Source organism: Silene latifolia, chromosome 7 (genome assembly GCF_048544455.1).
Source record: "Silene latifolia isolate original U9 population chromosome 7, ASM4854445v1, whole genome shotgun sequence".
NCBI lineage: Eukaryota > Viridiplantae > Streptophyta > Magnoliopsida > Caryophyllales > Caryophyllaceae > Silene > Silene latifolia.
In genome coordinates this window covers 18,780,481-18,793,839 of record NC_133532.1, presented here as the reverse complement: position 1 = coordinate 18,793,839, position 13,359 = coordinate 18,780,481, and positions in this window count along the sequence as shown.

The window sequence follows — 13,359 nt, the reverse complement described above, 5'->3', positions numbered from 1 at the left end:
TGAATTGGCCCTAAAAAAAATATCAATTGCATCAATTATGATAACAAATGACGCAAAAAATTAAGTAAATGGATCAATTCTTTATAGAACCGATGCAAAGGATGAAGCATTTGCGTCGGTTGTATATACAATTGCGTCAGTTTTTAAAACACAACTGACGCAAATGGTTCTTTTTTGCATCACTTTTTAAAACACAACTGACGCAAATAGTGAACTTTTTGCGTCAGTTTCACAACTGACGCATAGCAAATACGACCCCTCGATACAGGGACGAAGCTAGAGTGAAATTAAGACCTGGGCCGATTTCGACTTCTTATATACAAGGAATTTTTGATTAGATAACTTACGAAAGATACAAATTAATATGTATTTGCACGGAATTATTAAATTATACATTGGTTTTTTAAACAGACTTACTCCATATTAAAGCGTATATCGGTGAGACAAATCTAAAGTATAAATGATAATAAAACTATTTTAAGACGGTACTATTATAAACTAAGGTGAGACGAAAGACATGAAACAATCACTATTGCAGTAATGGTAAAATTGTTTACTAAATTAGGACCATTCATGAATCATGATGATAAAAATGGTTCCCTTACTTAGTTATAGAAAGAAATCCTAGTTGACGTTTAAAATATAATAGTTCAATTCGTCGAGGCGTTGAGTATATTCGACGCTAAATAAGAAAAATATAAAAATAGAAAAATAAAAATAATATCTAAAAAGTCGCGCTACAGGGAGTCGAACACGCAACTTTAGAGAGGTCTTAATTCTTTAGGGAGATATTTACCACTGTGCCACAACAGATTATTGCTATAATTACTGCCATTTATTATACTTATGCTTGAAAAGTTCACCCGGGCCGTGGCCCATCCGGTCAGGGCTGAGCTTCGTCTCTGCCTCGATATACGCCTGACCAAAACTTACGCTAAAGACCCTCTACAACTGACGCAATAAGGGTTTTTTACATTAGTGTGGAGGGAGAAGAAGGGTCATGTGAGGTGTTATATGAATAAATATGTAAATGTATCAAATAATATAAAGTTTGATTTAATTGTATATTCTCTCCTAGTCTGAGTGTTGGTTCCCTTTCTTTTGGGCACCAAAATTAATGAAATAAATTTGGACCACACAAAACACCCTATCTCACATGGAATTGAATTTGGACCACACAAAACTTACCAAAAAAGGAAAGATGAACCAACACCCGACTAGCATGAAAATGGAAAGGGGAACCAACACTCAGACTAAGAGAGAGTATATGATATAATATTTTTGGTATAAAAATAATAATATTCTGAAAAGGACAAGTTTGTTGTGAAATAAAAGGAGAGATAATTATAGAGAGAATTTAGAGAGAATAGGAGAGAGACAAAACTGTATTCTTATTCCATTATGAGGGGTATATAGATACACATACAATGGTAGAGTTTGCATAAGATAATATATTCTATAACCCTATAAGATATGGACATCCATATAATAATAATATTTCATAACACTCCCTCTTGGATGTCCATTACTGAAGAACATGCCACGTTAAAAATCCTACTAGAAAAACCCTATGGGAAAAATGCTAGAAAAGAAAAGAGTACAATAATCTTCAAACACACGTGATAATAGCTGCTTCGTTAAAACGTTTCCATGGAAAACCCAGTGGGACAAAACCATGGATAAGGAAAAAGAGTACAGCGCGTGTCAATTCCCCTTGATGGTTACATAACTTGATCGATGACATAACATTATATGTTAAGAATAACCCATCTTAATAATCATAATGTATCAATGCGCTTATTGTGCTACCTCGTTAAAAACCTTGCTAGGAAAAACCCATTGGGACAAAAAACCTAGTCGAAGGGAAAAAGAGTTTAACCATCATTCCTTAATTCCTTATCTTAAGGAGAATCAATCTGATAATTATTGAATAAATCATCCAATACTTTTGAGCGTTTTTCTTTGCTAAACCACATATGTATGAATTGACATTCTCATTGTAGACTTTGACTACATTATTTTCCAATCGTTATGGTAGTTCTGGACCATAAACTAATTTCACATGTTTAGCATGAAGCTCATTTAAATCATTATTCTCATATGCTCAAACTTCAGGTTGAGGCAATAATAATTTCCTTCAAGTAAACTCTACATGAATTTAAATATTCCATTTTGGAAATAATCACGATAACATTTTAATCGTATAGTAAAGGTTCATATATAATCATGAGTTCCCAAAACTTAAGAGGCTTCTATAAGGAGTTATCCTCGTTGGAGTATCTCGTAAGATAACATTTCTCCTTTTTTTAAACATTTATCCATTTAAAACAATATTATAAAACATGTTCATACATATGATATAAAACTAATTCTAAACAACAATTATATAACAATGCAATAATTTATATAAAATAAAACTAATTAACATGCAAAGGATAAACTTAATCTCTAAATGCACAAGATGATGACTCGATAATGCAAACTGTACAGTTTCATTTTTCAATATTCATAACTTCAATTGACTTCAAGTCAATAGTTGGACATTTAGTCCATGAGCTCATTTATAATCATAAATTATATGTCGACAATAAAAATTGGACTTACTTATAAGATCCTCATTTTCTAGTCCATTAATTTCCGCGCGCAATTGCATATCGGTTCCTTCAAACATATCGATATAATTTCAATATCTCGTGATATTGCCATTACTGATCAATGATTTCTAAATATATTTGGTACCATTACTTTTCTATATAGGCCATCTATTATTATTCAGATATTTATGTCACTTTCAGGACATCCAAATTTCTTACTCCATAGGAGTACCAACTGCCCAAACTTGCCATTTTCTTATTACTAAAAATATGTGAACTGATATGACTCTCACACTATATTTCACTGTGCTTTATTGTTCAATTTGGTAAGAATCTAATTTTTCATTACATATATTTCCTATTACTAATGTATAACTCGCTATACCACATATAGGGCTAAACTGTCTATAATTAAATCATAGATTTTAATGTAACATATCACATTTTGATAAGGTGATAAAAGTGGTATCATAATACATCTTTATAACCAAATGAGTACCATCATTTCTAATTCCATGAACTTCTACTTGATGTATTTCATATTGAAAACAAACCACTGAACTTCAGGTTCAGTTGAGGATAATTTACTTGTTTGTTTTTACCAACTTTTCCTTATCATTCTCCCCCTAAGGTGGTAAAACCATAACCACCTTAGACCTTAATTTCTCATATCACCGATAAGAATTTATATGAGCATTTTTGTACATTAACAAAATCTTTTGGGGAGTAACATATATATATATAATGCAGTTGGATTTTAAATGTGCTGAATTACAATACCCTTTTCGGAGACTAACCATTCCACATAATAATCAAACTGTGATCTCCAATATTAAATATAATCAGTTTTCGTGTAATATCTTGCCTTTAATAAATTTACACGAAAGAGTTTCAGCACTTATATTTTCCTTAGGATAAACTTCAGTTTTATCAAAACGGGTGTATGTAATAAGAACCCGGATGACCTGAACTCTCACATCCAGATCATTTCATGTCAAGTTTCTTAGTTGTCAACAACCTATGGCAATCTTTTATAATCTATCCGGCGATAAATGATGTGACATAAGACACAACAGGTATCTCATATATGTAGCCAAGACTCATCAATGTTCCTTCAGGGAACATGACTATATTACTCTTTGAGTATTGTTATCAAAAAAATATAATTATTATGTCACACGCTCAACAAATATTTTTGTCAACGTATACAATGATACTGAACATAATTTAACTTTCAAATAAATTATTGCCTTCAAACTCATCATATAGAAATCTGATAAACCAAACATTATAACTGACAGAGGGTGTATCTTTAAACCAATTATAAACAATTATTATAATATAACAGAATCATTATCCTTACATAATTACACTATTAACCGTAATTGATATATAACTTTTTACCTATTATTACAAGTCTAACTTTATATGTGATTAGTATGTAAATTGTTTTAAGATATGTGGCAAGTAACAACACTATTTAGCTATTAGTAAATCAACATCGTCCAAATCAAGATATGCATCATCATTGTTTATGCTTCAGATAAATATCACTATATCTCATGATAAGACCCTACTATATGGTATAATTATGGTTTGCGCAACGATATGACTAATAGCAGGGAATAAGGTCGGCAACGCAAATTATAAATTAATTGGTTATGTATACTTTATTATACAGCCACTAGCATCCTTAATTGGTTACATGTACCTTTATTATCAGCCATTTACAACAAAAACAAAATTATAGGACCAAATCCATGATGACACTAATGATACCAAATAAAAACTCTAAAGCGTCATGTTAAAATATATGTACATTAATCATGAATTTACTACTTTTAAAGTAACAAAAATTAAACATTAAGTCTCTTATACTCAGCATAGTTCGCAAAGTATTATACTAAACCGAGTTAGGAATCAACATTCACACTAGATTACCACATTATAACAACTTACGTCAAGATATTAGTGGAGTAGAGTTGAATTATCGTGAATACTACTCCCTCTATTTTTTTATATATGACTTTCTCACATTTCGAGACACACACTTCTCTCTTCAATATCTCTCAAAGTATATGCTTAAATGTAGTGATATGTATACTCATATGAAAGATTTTTTCATAAGGAATTTAATGGTATAATTTTTATAATTTTTTACCAAATATATTTTTGTAAATATTAAAGTCAAAGGCTCGCCTCGAAAAAGCAAAACGTCATATATTAAAAAATGGAGGGAGTAATCCAGTAAAGAGGATTCTGGTCATAATTTGTAAACATCGTGAATTTTAGGTCACAATTTCAGTGTTTGTAATATTTATGAACTTCAGACCATAATATGAATATCAAAATTTCATCTCATAGATCAGTTTTTTTTCTCATATCAAATTCTTGCATATGTGAGTCTCATATTATCACATGACTTTTCATGAGATATTCACTTTCATGAGATATTTTTATTTCATTCAATGAACGAATTTGGCTCAATAAGGTCACATCATTAAGCTCAATTAAGGCTTCTTTACTTGGCTCATCAAATGCCACATTATTAGGCTCAATTAAGGCCGCAATATTAGGCTTATCATAACGCCATATTCTCGATCTCTGCTACAGACAGAGTCTTTATGAGATGTCACATTCACTTCAAGGAATGGATTAAATTTAATATCTCAGTATACTGTTCAACTTCAGATGAATAAGAATCAATTCGCAAATAAATTTGCCTTTCATAAAGACCGCTTTAAATTGAACAGCGGTGCATATACTCATAGACATGGACTTCTGGCCACTTACACATATACAATATGAATATATTGTACTGATGAGACGGTGTTAAAATAATAAACACCTTTAAAACTTTGAACTCTAGGCCAAAATCATAATATGGACATATCTTACATCTTTGTAAAGTAAATCCCTTGGACCTTTAGGTCCGGTGGACATGGCCCACCTGCGACGCTCAGCCGATATGTGGACATGGCCCACTTGCGACGCTCAGCCGATATGTGGACATGGCAGCGGTTTTTTTGAAAGCCATGCTCAGCGGCGTAAAAATGCTTTCGACCGGATCGTTTTAGATTAGTCGGTTTCTTCTCGGCAAGGGTCTCGAAACGATGCAAGAGATGTTCGGAGTCGCCACCAAGCATTTGTGGGATGCTTGGAACCCGTTCGAATCCACTTTATACCTAGGTCAACAAAGGCAAAAAGCGGTGTTTGACATAAGTACTAAAGATAAGGAATCGTCCCTCTTAGCATCCTATCTCTAGAATGACTTTCATACGCCCCGGATAAGGTCATCCACTATCCAAAGTTTCTGAGTAAGAGGTGAAGGTACGTATTGAGAAGCCCTTTAATCGGACACCTAATCCCGCCCGCGGTAGCGGCCTCTACTGATCGATCTTGGTTGGTTAAATGCAAAAGTTGATAAAACGGGTAAATGCATGCATGCGCATCCACAAGTTTAAACCTAACATATGAACTTTCTATGTCGGTTGTTTAATCCAAGTATCAAGTATTTGATGTCGAGTTGGATTTATTGTTGATTTGCATGCAAGACGGAAATTAAACATCTAATTACCGTATTAGGTTTATGCTGCATAACGTGATCCATTTGCCTTAGTAAGGCATTTTGCAAATATGATATGAAAGAGCAGATTTGTCATCTGATCCATCCTGTATTCGGGTTAACCGAAGTCGGGATCGTCCTAGACAAGTGCTGGATCAGGCGATGCAAGCAGGTCTGCCCTGATTTGAAAATGGAAAAATGAGTGGCGTGATTAGGCGCGGGTCAACAGACGATTGAACAACGTCTTCTGCCCATTAAGAAAGTTTGTAAAATGGATTAAAAAGAGGGCGTTTGTACCCGTGTTTATTTAAAACGGTCTTTTAGACCGCTTTTGTGTTGATGTGAAGAACGAGACTTGAATAACCGTCATTGTTTTGACAATATTCGATGTCGGGTTCGGCTTTGCAAGCTTGACATGAATAGTTTGAAAATGATTATGAAATAATTGTTTTAAGTTCATTTGTTTGTGATTAGTCAATGTTTATCATCGTACTCGGGTTAAAATCCGACATGGTATGTAGAACCAAGGATGATTTCGTATTTATGACTAATAACTTAGTTTTGAAGATGTAAAGAAATGAAAATAAAAGGCTTTAAAATACTTTTTAAAATGTAAAGAAATGAAATAAAAGGTTTTAAAATACCTTTTAGAATGTAATTAACCAAATATTATCACCGAAACATGGATTAAACCGTCATGGTATTAGGAACCGAGGGTGAAAAATGTTTTATGGTTAAAAGTTTTATCATAAAAATGATTTAAAATATTTGAAATTGTAAAAACCGATTACAAATATGAAATGAAAATAAAAGGGGAAGAAGAGACAAAACACGGCTGGATTAAGGCCTGAGGGGGGCTTTAGGCGCGAGCCTGTCTGCAATAAAAGCAGCCCCCGTCTCGGCCAAAAATCGGTTTTGGCTCATTTATCCCATATTTGAACCATGTTATGCATGTTTTAGCATGTTATAGTCATGAAACAAATGAAAAACATGATAGAAAAGGATTTTTACACCCTCATACTTACATGCTAGGCTTGAGATGAGAAATCGACGAAAGTGTATCAACTTGTTTGGTCGGAAAACTCGGTTTGAAAACCGTTTTAGCAATGTAAAAGAGTGTTTTAAGTTTAGTGATGGTGAAGTTTGTCGAGATGGTCGGTCAAGTGATTTAATGCACGATTACAGTACCAAACAAGGTGTAAGGCTTGTGTTTTCGATCGGTAGGTTGGAAACACGTGTCGGTTTGTGACTTGAGAAGTCGAGTCTAGAATTTTAAGGGAAGAGGGGGCGGACACTCGCGTAACTCTCAAATGGTGGCATTTAAGGGGTATTTATAGGAAAATGGGTGGTTGTGTGCGTTTTGAGCGACGTGGCCGCATGAGCTGCTCGAAGAGGCGCGAGCCAATTCACGGGTCTTCGAGGTGTCTTGTCCCTATCACGCAATTGTAATCATGATTTGTTCTATCCTATGTTTTGGATGAACTTGATTTGTACTTGACCATGAGGTATTCCGGGAAATAATTAACATGGGAGTCTTGAAAGTTTTGTTTTTTTTGTGTTTAACTCGATTTGACTCGTTGTTGGAGTCGGGATTGGAATTTTAGAGTCGGTTTTTGGCCCAGGGTCGGTTTTGACTCTAATTAGTGTCATTGTCACCCCGTCATCATGTATTAAACACTCCAGGTACTTTTGAAAAGTTTTGAAATGTTTTATTTTCGAAATCGTTTTAAGTTTTATGACGTATAATTGTACGAAACTGTCGATTAGCTGCGATTCCTAAGCATGTTGTAGTCCGATAATCATCGAGTGTTTGTTGGAGAGTCGACAGATACTGGGTATCTATAGAGCCCCCACTTTGACTGTGGCTTGGACAGGGCGAAAGTCAAAGTATAGCCCCTAGGTCAATCGAAGATTACAACCTGGAGACCGAAGCGACGTCGAGGCTCGAAAGGATTCAGGCCAAGTTCCTGCCGTCAGGAAGGGCGACGTCAAGGCGAATCGGGGGTACGAGCCAAGGACCTGTCATGGGGAACAGTTTAGAGTCTGTCGACTGTCCGTGCGGGTTGTTTAAAGTCCGTTAAACTACGTACAAAGGCTCGCCAGCCATAAGAAGGAGTCATACCTGAGGCATCTTTGGGATATGACCTCGAGTCATTTCTTATTTGCGGGCAAAGGCTCGCCAGCCGTGTTGCGGATATGAAGGGGCTCGCTAGCTGCGTGCGTATTGTGGATATGGGGGCCACGGGGGCGCTTGGGGAACAAGCGTTTGCATTTGTGGAGTCGCCACCAATTTTTATGGGAAATTTGAACCGTTCGAATACCTCGTGCCATGTCAAGACACAAAGTAGTGACATGAATACCAAGAACTCGTTACCCTAGCATTCTATGTCTAGAATGACTCTCGTGGATGCCAATGAACACGGATGTTCATAGAGATCTGGAGTAAGGGGTGAGGGTACGTATTAGGAAGCTCTTTTGATCGAACACCTAATCCCGCCCGCCTCGATAGCGGCCTCTACTAATGATTAGGGAAGTTATTCATACTCGATATATCGTCGATTATATGCATGCAATGCAACATCCAAGTTTTAATCCTAGCATGTGAAGATTAACTAAGTCGGTGAACACGTAATTTAATCATGCAATTGGGTCAAAGTAGGATTTATGTTCAATTACATGTGAAAACATACAAATGATACAAAGAGATATGATAAATACAATAGGAAAATAACAATAATAAAAATTACAATAATTACAATGGGTTTAGCGATTTATGCCCAAAATACCTTTAAAACGGATAATTTGGGAAAAAAGAATAAAGAACGAATTAACGAACAGAAATTAGGCGATAATACGGATAATAGTTAATTATACGTAAGCTAATTAATCAGGTCAGGACAGAACGGAAGTTCAGAGACAGAAATCAACCTGGAACAGGCGCAGCAGGACTGCGCCCTTTGGAAGAGGCGCAGCAGACGCTGCGTCTGTTCCAAGGGTGAGTTCTGGCTGTAAAGTCTGAACTGCAAATCGTTAATATTAATTGATGATTTTAAGGATCGATTAATATATTTACTCGGATGGAAGTGATGTAATACATTAATTACATATGAATGAGCCATAAAAACGGTAAAACATGGATGAGACTGAATTAAGATGAATTATTTACATGCATGAACGATTGATTAGTGACATAGGTGAACTAATTAGGTTAAACATGACGAATTAATGACAAATTAATGAAGAATATGACGATAGACAGACGAGAATATATCGAAGATCGAATTCCAGAAATTCAATATGAACGAATTGAATTTCTACAACCCGGTTTGAATTTAATGACAAAAACCCACAAATATGAGATTATAAGGGATTTAAGTAGTATTTTAATGACGAATTAAACGTGTTAATGATGATGAATAATATACATGTGAGATTATTAGCCTATTACGTCAAAGAATTAATAAAAACAAACGAAAACAAATAAAAGAAAACGAATTTTACAGAGGATGAAGGAAGAAGAAAGGAAGCAGGAACTGCGACAGCCTCACGAAGAGGTGCAGCAGGTGCTGTGTCCCTTCGAAGAGGCGCAGCAGTTGCTGCGTCCTTTCTCGACGGTTATCTTCTGGTAATCCGTAAAAAAGGTTTAAAACGAGATTTTATAAATCGGTTTTAAGAGATGTTTTCGACATAAACCTTACATTAGTGATACAAAATGTAAAGAACAATAAATAAAAAGGGAGATTTACACCCTCAGACTTACATGTTTGACGAAACGAGATGAACTAAGTTTATGATTAGTGATGCTCGACTCGAATGTAACGAAAGTGCCCTCGTAAGAGGAAAACGATTAAGATTAATTAAGTTGATTAGTTGTGGAGTTGGTCAAATTGGTCGGTCATGCAAACGAGGCTGGTACTCAGAAGGATCTGAGCTTACGTGGTCGAATGTTCAAGCACGTAGACGCCAAAAAATAAGAACGTGGTCTAGAATGCAAAGGGAGAAGAGAAGGGCGGACACTCGCGTGAGAAATATGAGGAGCGAAGGCTCCTATTTATACTAATCACGTGAAGGAATAGGGTTTTCGGAGAGACTTTGGAAGCGAATCTCGGAAAGATATGAAAAAGATACGAAAAATACGCGAGAAAGGGCACGGGAAGAGGCGCAGCGAGCCATCGCGTCTCTTGGAAGAGGCGCAGCGATCCATCGCGTCTCTTGGAAGAGGCGCAGCACCTGCTGCGTCTGTTCCTAGGTGGTTTTCTCCTGCGGAAGAAAGATTTCCGTGTTTAAATTATGGAATGATGGGATAATTTGGTTTTCCTTAATATTTTCTATGAATATTACGGGAAATTGTTTACCAAAGAACAAAAGATTGTGAAATATTTATAAAATATGGAATAGAAATATCCGAAACATTCCGAACATTCTCGACTCGGATTTAAATTGGTTATCGAAAAAATGAAGACGGTTTTAGGCCCGGACTCCAAATGTACTCTAATTATCACAAAACGACCGTATCGGCGCGTAGATGACAACTAAGAGGTAGACATCAGTGTTTGAGCAATCACTTGACGATAAACTTACGAACTGTCACAAATCGTTCCGCGTACCAAACATGCGGCCCAATCATCACCGGGTGGTTTGCGGGAGGTGCAGAAATGAGGTATCTACAGAGCCCCCACTTTGACTGAGGCTTGGACAAGGCGAAAGTCAAAGTAAAGCCATCAGGTCAATCGAAGATTACAACCTGACGACTATGGCGACGCGAGGCGGCTCAAGGGGTCTGAGCCAAGGACCTGTCGTCGGGAACATTTTAGAGTCTGTCGACTATCGGGGAGGGTCGTTTAAAGTCCATTAGACTACGTAAGGAAGTTCGCCAGCCATAAGAAGAGATCATACCTGAGACTTATTTCTCGAGATGCTTCCGGAGTTGCGTAGGAGCTAAGGGTAAGCGTAGGAGCTAAAGGGTAAGACCTAAAAGATAAGTAAGGATTGGTGCTAGGGCGTGGGACCCTAAAGGAAAGCATCGATGGGAAGGAGGTCAAATATAAGTTCAAACTAAGGGTAACTAAGGCTTGAGTGTAGGAACTCTACTGGTTTGGGAACTTTGGGAGAACGATACCTTTATCGCACTCCGCGGGGAAACAAGAAATGTTGTGAGTAGCAGGACACAGGCGGGAACTGCTGGGAGAAATCTGCTTGGGACGTCTTCAAACAAACTTCGAAAGAACTTGAGAGGAACGATTGCATGTCGTGAACTCTCGTGTGGGAAAACCTATCAGGAATGTATCTCCATGTCTCGAGAGGGATTGTCGATCCACTTACTCTCGCTGGGAACATAATCAGGAACTTATCTCCATGTCTCGAGAGGGATTGTCTGTCCGCTTACTCTCGCTGGGGGAATATAATGAAGGCATGTCGAAACACCTGTGAAGGAATACCTGCTCGTTGTGACAAGCAAGGGTCTTGGAAGCAGTAAATAACGTATAATAGTCTGCAGTTGGCTTAGAAATGTAGGTCTGAACGAAGAATGATCGTCAAACGGACCAAAAAGATATAATGGCCCCGAGGAAGAGGCGCACCAAAGATGGGCCTACAAATAACGAACTCATAACGAACTTTTGAAAACTCGTATGGAGGGAACCTCAGGAAGAGGCGCAGCAAGAGCTGCGTCTCTTAGAAGAGGCGCAGCACCTGCTGCGTCTATTCTTGAAGGTGTCTTTTCTGCGTAAAAATGCGATAAAGAGAGGGATTCAATTCATTTGTTCGAAATACAATTTCTTCAATTTCTCTCTCAAACTTCAACCATTTTCGCCAAAATTTGATCCAAAAGCTTGCATTCATCATGAATAATCGAGGTATGTGTATCATTCTTGCATTAATCTTCAATAATGGATGAATTTGATCGACAAAATCTAGGGTTTTCAACCCTAAAATGTCGAAAATTTGGGGCTTTTCCCCCAAATGATCTTGCCTTGCAAAATTGATCATGTAAATGGTTAATTGGTAGTATAAAGATCATAACCATGTATTTGTTTCGAATTTTCGTTGAGTTTTGAGCATTTGAGTGAAATTGAGACAGTTTCACAGCTAAACCGTAAATTGCTTCGAAAATGGCCTTAGGATTGCCCATTTGCGATGAAACTTGATATTTGGGATCCTTGGATGATGGGTAAACTTCTTACCATCTCGGAATTTTGGTTTGTGATGGCTTTTTCAGGACACTTTTCTAGGGCATAATCGCCGTTATAACGGAATGCTGTCGAAATCTCGACTCGAACCCATGACTAGGTTTCAACTTAAGCTTGACTTGACCCTAAATACCACATGAGTGATCGGGTTTATGAGAATACGGCCAAAGATGGCGGAAAAAGAGCGATTTTAGGGCTTCCGAAGGCTCGAAAATCCCTAATCAAGGCTTGTCGTCACGTGACGCGGCCTAAAATTACTTTAACATTGCAGGTGACGAGGCTTCTACTTCTGGGAGAGCTCCCATGGAGATAGACACTGCTGTTGACCCTTCTCGTGTTATCGAGGAGGCTTTGGAGGAGGCCTTCACCGCCGCGGTGATGGCTGCTGGGGACGAGGTCCACGAGGAGGAGGCTGTTGAGGAGGAGAAGGCCCCGAGGCAAGCCAACGTGGGACGAGGAGGTCGTCAGCTGAGGGGAGCACCCGCGTGGGCTGAGACCTGGGACAGCAGGCACTTGCTTTGGGCTGCGAAGGGTCACCTGTCCTACAGGACGGTGAAGAGCTTGGTAATCTTGAATTCACTACTCATCACTCATCCCCTTTTATTTCACTTGCCCATACCTTTTCCAATTTTCATTCAAAACTAAAGATAGCTTTTGTTTCAAATCACAATAGGAGGCCGGGAACATCAGGTCGTTCTCGGGCTACACGACGGCGATGGAGTGTTACGAGAGGCTGTCGGCGGAGAAGCGCGCCATGATCGAGCGTGGAGTGTTTGGTGCCTTGGTGTAGGCTTGGAGGGAGATCGTGAAGAGGAAGTTGTGGGCTAACCTTAGCCTGGTCCGCGCTTACTTGGACCGATTCTGGGACACGACTTCCACTTTTCACATGCCTTTTGGTGAGGTGGGAGTCACGTTGGAGGACTACGGCATGATTTCTGGTCTGCCGTGTGGGACCGAGGCTGTGGAGTGGCCGGAGACTGCCATGAGGGTGGACTCGGCCGAGGCTAGGAGG